The sequence below is a fragment of the Drosophila montana genome, unplaced genomic scaffold, assembly GCF_035044405.1.
Source record: "Drosophila montana isolate Dmon_TW-CO22-7 unplaced genomic scaffold, ASM3504440v1 contig_1505_1, whole genome shotgun sequence".
NCBI classification, from domain to species: domain Eukaryota; kingdom Metazoa; phylum Arthropoda; class Insecta; order Diptera; family Drosophilidae; genus Drosophila; species Drosophila montana.
The window spans coordinates 4414037-4420701 of record NW_026996452.1 but is presented as its reverse complement, the minus strand read 5'-3'; positions in this window follow the sequence as shown (position 1 = coordinate 4420701).

Sequence of the window (6665 nt, the reverse complement as noted above, 5' to 3'; positions counted from 1 at the left end):
TCTTAAAATACACAACAAACATGATGGCAACAACGAGTGGCTGTGGCAGGACACACAGCAGCAGCGGCAGCAGCAGCAGCGGCAGGACAATAAAATGAACGTTAATAATGATAAGATAAAAGCGAAGACAGCGCCAAGCGGGTCTGCAAAATGTTAAAACAATAACCAGCTAAATGTGCGACACAGCAAACATGATTGTTGCCAGGACTTTGCCATTGAAATTTTTCGCTGTTCACAGTCTGAGCTAAGTGTGTGTATGTGTGTGTGTGTGTGTGTGTCAAAGCCATTTTAGCTCTAATAAATTAATGATAATACGAATAATTGCCAGAATAGAACTACAGCTCAGCTTAATACATTTGGCAGCTGACAAGATACTTTTAACATTTGCATTGTCAGCATGATTATTCCGCCAGTCCACGCTGTGAATAATCATCCGCAGCAGGTGTGAATGTGCTGTGAGTGCCAAACGAGTGGGTATCCATAATTTTGAATACGAAATTTCATTTAATTTTCTTATTTGCATTTAAAGCCACAAACTCGGCGACCGTAGCTGTGCACAATAAAATAACTCCTTAATAAATGCGGCAAATCGAAAAGTTTTATTTTTGTCAGCAGCACACGCACGCACACACCGACAGACACACACACACACACACGCACACGCACAACACAAATTTGAGTTACACTCGAATGATTTTATTTCTGGTTGGGCTTTTGCTCGTTTTAAGCTACGTAAAACTTTGTTTGCTGTTGCTTCGGATTTAAAGTTTATGGCGCAGGTGTTTGTTTTGGATTTGGGTAACCGAAATAAAAAAATAACGAAAAAGAAATGGTAAAAGGACGCTGAAGCAAGTTGTTTTGCCCGTGCCTTAAATCGATTAAATCTTACCTGTACATGTATCCGACTTTCTATGCACATATCTGCTTTTGTATCTTTAACTATAACTGTTTTTTCATAAATATATCTATGTCTGTACAATACCTTTTCCAGCTGTACTTATATGGAAAGCTATTTAAATGTCAATATCAATATACTTATATCATTTATCTAGTTCGCTGCTGGTCATTATCTGTATCTATTCTATGTCTTATCTACTAGGTCTATTCTACATCTGTATCTGAATATGTTTAAATATCAATGCCTTCGACATTGTGTATCTGTATATGGATGTATATCTATGTATATCTATGTCTTATCTACTGCGTCTATTCTACATCTGTATCTGAATATGTTTAAATATCTATGCCTTCGACATTGTGTATCTGTATATGGATGTATATCTATGTATATCTATGTCTTATCTACTACGTCTATTCTACATCTGTATCTGAATATGTTTAAATATCTATGCCTTCGACATTGTGTATCTGTATATGGATGTATATCTATGTATATCTATGTCTTATCTACTACGTCTATTCTACATCTGTATCTGAATATTTTTAAATATCTATGCCTTCGACATTGTATATCTGTATATGGATGTATATCTATGTATATCTATGTCTTATCTACTAGGTCTATTCTACATCTGTATCTGAATATGTTTAAATATCTATGCCTTCGACATTGTGTATCTGTATATGGATGTATATATGCATGCATTCCTGTACGCATATTTGGATCTGGCTCTGCTCAGCCGCTTTGCTGCTCAGTTAAAACCACACTATTCATTTGTCGGCTTTTCAGCAGAACAGCCACAACAAATAGCCTACATGCCTTGCACAGACACTCGCACTCGCAGTCGCACACAACAGCGGCCACTCATGTGGATAGACGCAAACGTGCAAACAAATTCAAAATGTTGACGAGATAAATGCATCGCAAACATTAAAATTGTTTTTAAATTGATATTGAAACGCAAAGCCCATTGTGAAAATGTCATTTCAACTCAACAGCAAATACATGATATACAAAAACAATTCAGTTGGTATTTGAAGTGAAGATAAAATGTAGAAAAAGCGTTCAAATGCGCATTTATAAAGTATTAAGTCAAAAAGACAAAACAGTCAGTACTTTTGCATTTTATGCTTAAATTGAACATTACATAATTAACATAATTTCATTATATCCGCTTAAAAAAGTTATTTTATTGTTACGTTTATAGCATACATTAATTTTGCACACATCATTTGTTTATCATTTTATTGGCTTTAAACCATTCTATGGGCTTTTTCGTGTATTTCATTTTATTTCGTTTACATTTTATTATTAATATATTTCACTTGTTGTTAAGAAAGGCGTTTTAAATATAATTTATATGCAATTGCATACCATGTTTCTCTTGGATTTATTTATGACTTTGGGGGCTTGTTAATAATTTTTACGTCCTGAATAATTAATTAAAAATTACAACAGTTGTATATTCCTTGCACATTGAATGTGCTGGCCAGAAAAGTGAAGTATTAAATTTATCCGATTAACAATAAATATGCAAAATATGCAGAGTATGATTATAGTTGCAGATTGGTTCATTAAAAATGTTAATACTTCAATAATGTTGAAAATAAAGAACAGAAACATAATATAAGTTTATATTTGTTGTTCGTTTAAATAAAAATAATAGCTATACAGTTTAAATATAAAATACATTTAATGTACTTGTGGGTACTTGTAGCTGAAAAAAATGATTTTGTTCGTTGCATAAATTTATTGAATCCTCCTTATAGATACAATTAATAATATGTAGGTTCCATCAACTCGACAGCTTATTAATATTGTTAATGGTCGGGCATTGTTGGAATCTACAATTTTTCCTTTACGCTCAATTTTTGTCCGCTTAATCTCCTTTATTAATAACAGATTATGTAAATTTAAATGTATGATTAACCTGAAATCAATAACAGACCGAATTGTTACACTTCACACGCATAAAGCGAACGCGTTGTACTTAATTAATAATGACATGCGTGTGGTGGTTGGATATTATTAATATATATGGATATTATTAATATTTATCCTACTTTATATAAATATGTCAATTAATAGCTATATATATTTATACCCACAGTGCCCAAAGGCGATGTATTTAACGGGTAATACCCATTGGGTATGCTCCATAAGTTCCGTTCCTCAACTAATTTACAATCGCAATGCATTTCCATTTTTATTGACGACCATTAAGTGAGCATAGCTTGCATTAATTAGTTCGTTTAACAAATTACTTCTCAATTGCCATTGAACAGCACTTGAACTGACCCGAAAAACTCTTAAATATTCAATTAGATTAACTCTGTTCTCGTAATGCGTAAGTAAACCAGCAAAAAGATTCAAGCAATTGCATTAACATTTGCGAATTTTCCATTTTCCTTCTTTTTTATACCCTGTATTCATAGAAGACGGCCAATGTTGTATACTTAGTAAGGCTGAGTAAAATGAATAAAGTCTTTTTGTGGCTATAAAGTAAATATTTTTGAATAGCTGAGTCCTTCTAGTCCTCGAGCACCTCACTATATCAGCTAAATATACAAAATTTGGTTTGCAAGCAGAGCCAAATCGATTTAATTTAACTGCCTTAAACTCTTCCATTTTAGAGGGTAGTTTCTAGTTACTCAATTTCACCCTCTAATAATGCTTTTTCCAAAGAAATTAATGCACAAAAATGCTTTTATTGACCGTTTTTTTTATTAGAATAGTCTGCTTCGATTCCTGGATTCTTTCCTTCTCAATGAATGCACAACGAGCTGCCGGCATTTGATAGACCGACAAAAATGTCACGAAAACAATGGCCAGCGAGAGCAATGCAATTGGCAAGCAAAATATTTGTATTTTATCGTTTTGAATTCGATTGTTGCTAGATATTCAGGGCTTGGGCCACACAAACTTAAGCTGAAGCTTAAGCAGAACGTCGCATTATAATCGATTACATTATTTTTGCAAGTGTTGACTAACTTTTTAATTACACTTTATTATTGCGTCCCGAACTTTTCGAATATGTGCTATTTTTGTGGGCAAAGGCAAATACACCTTCGTGCCATGCCATTAGAAAAGTCTATAATAACAAAATGCATTTTATGCATTGTCCCTGTCAACGGGATTATCATCATGGCGATCATCGTCTTTGTTGCCGCTCTCAAGCACATGGCACAAGTTTGTGCAACACTTAAACTTTAATTGTGCAAAGTTTTGACCATGTCGCCTGCATGTCCTGTGTGCGTCCTCTTTGTATGTGTGCGTGCTGATAGATGGCATTCTAAATTTTGTGAATGGGGTCAGTCTGTGTCTGGGGCACAAAATGCATAAAGGATTAGAGAGGCACACACAAACACACCCTGCAAAATGTTCCCTGCCCCTGCCCCTGTCCCCTACATTACAATCCTACACCGCAAGGCTACTGAAAAATGTGTGTGCGTACGTGTGCGTGTGTGTGTGTGTGTGTACGTAAGCTTCTGTGCCAGTTGCTGTAGTCTGTTTGCCAAATGACTTAGCACACTCATTGGGTGCCAGCCACAAATTCAATTTCCCGATAAGCTAGAGCTCTTCCGTTTCCAAAATGGCAAGCCACAAACCCTTTAACCTGTTTCTTTATATAAACAGTAATAAGGTAAAAATATTCCTTTGACAGGTATAATCAAATAGTGAGGTATAGAAGAACACTTTGTAAGTGCTTTTTACAAAGAATACCAAAGTGGAGTACATTTAAATTGAATCTAAACGAACAAGAATCAAATTTTGCTCAGGCTTAAGCTTGCAGAGTAAAAATATACATCATTAAAATAGCTATTATTATTATATTTTTTTTAAATTTAAAACTATATTATTATTAATTGATATGCTGTTACTGTAGTCATGGTAACAATTTGCCTTAAGATAGTTCAGTTTAGATATTTACATATAAAAGAAAGTTTATGTATATTTTTTTTGGGTTATATTATTTTGTTGAGGGTGTGCATGCATCTTCACGTCGATTGGCTAGGTCGGCAGGGAAGGTCTTTTTAAGCCTCCTTACAAAGTTACTTAAATGAAATGTTCATATTTTTTTATAATAATAAATCTTATATATAGGTTTAATACATTACTTTAATATTTGTTTAATCATCTTAATATTTAAACGTATTTAACTTTAAACATTTTTAATATTTCAAACGCTTGTCATGCTTCAACGTGGAAAGTTAAAACGCAAACAACATTTTTCCGAATATACCAAACACAAATTTCACTTGAGTGAATAATGAGGCGAAAATATTTTAATGGCACAACCAATCACTTACACACCCACACACACACAGAGAGACGCCCACACATGCATGCAGCCCATAACTTCATTTATTTAAACAGCTTTTCGCCTTTGCCCCACTCTAAACCCCACATGTCCTGGTCGACATGAGTGGACGTGTGTGCATGTGCGTGTGCGTGTGTTTGTGTGTGTGTGTGTGTGTGTGGGACGTTGGGTTCCCATGTGAGAAATATTGTTTTAGTTTATCATGACAGCACTTTTACAAGTTTTAACTGCTCATACATTAATTAAAAACTTAATAAAACTAAAACGAAACTAAAAGCGGACATTTGCAGCTGTGCGAGAGCTTCTGTACATGCAGTTCAGGTTTTATCTGTGAGTGTGTGTGCGTGTGTGCCTAAATATGGACTGGCGAATTTTTTTATGGCCCTTTTGGCATTCCAATCGTTTGGCATGTACAAGATTCTCATTTGATTAGGGCGAGCAAAAAAATGTTGTTGCCATATTTGCGAGCGTATTGCTAATTGCGACGCGCAGCTGTTGACACATTTTTTGCAGCCCGACAACTGCAACAGCTGCAACAGCGGCAACAACAAAACCAAACAGACACAAATTGTTATTGCCCGAAAAGTGTCAGCGAGAGAGCTGAGCAGAAACTGCTGACAGCGCCAAAGTTGAAACCAAAATTTCACTTTTGTGCATTTCTGGCCAAAATAGTTGCACTCAGAATATGGAAAGTACTTAAAACCTTGCCACAAAAGGAACCGAATGACGCATCAAAAAAAATAAGATGCGTTGCGAGCGATCTTTTAAATAAAAATCGTATACTTATTTCTGCAGCTTGAGAAGTTACTCAAGATATCAAGAATTTGTATATATTTTAATTTAGAAAATATAATAAATATCTATTTCATATGCCTGCGAGTGAAAATATTGTCGTTTTTCTCAATAAAATATGGCCTTCATATGTAAGTTAGTTATCTAGAGTTCAACTTATTTTCTGAATAAAAGAGTTTTAATTTTTGTTATGCTTTGTGAAAAATTCAAATACAAACTGATTTCACAGTCCATAAAAAGCATTTTCTCGTATTTTATAGAACTGCTGCAGGGCAAAAATTTCCAGTTTCTTTGTTTGCATCAATTCCATAAGAAATCTTCACATTTCCTGTATAAAAAAGATGCACAAAACATTTTCTAATTTTCACACACAATAATTTCGAATGCCTTCTCATTCAACAAATGTTTATTATTTTCTACTCGAAATTGTTTTCCATAATATATGCCTGATGAATTGCTTGCCAGCAGTTGACAAAAAGGAAATTTTCTAAGGGGCGTCTTTTGAAAAGGGTTAGATTTAAGTTTGTTGCTGCTGAAGCTAAAATGAAAAGAAAAGATTCTCTTGATTTATTGGCGAACTGAAAAAGCTCGTATAAATGCAAAAATCTTCTATGTGCTGCGTGTTATTGTTTTCAGATGCGGACTTAAGAT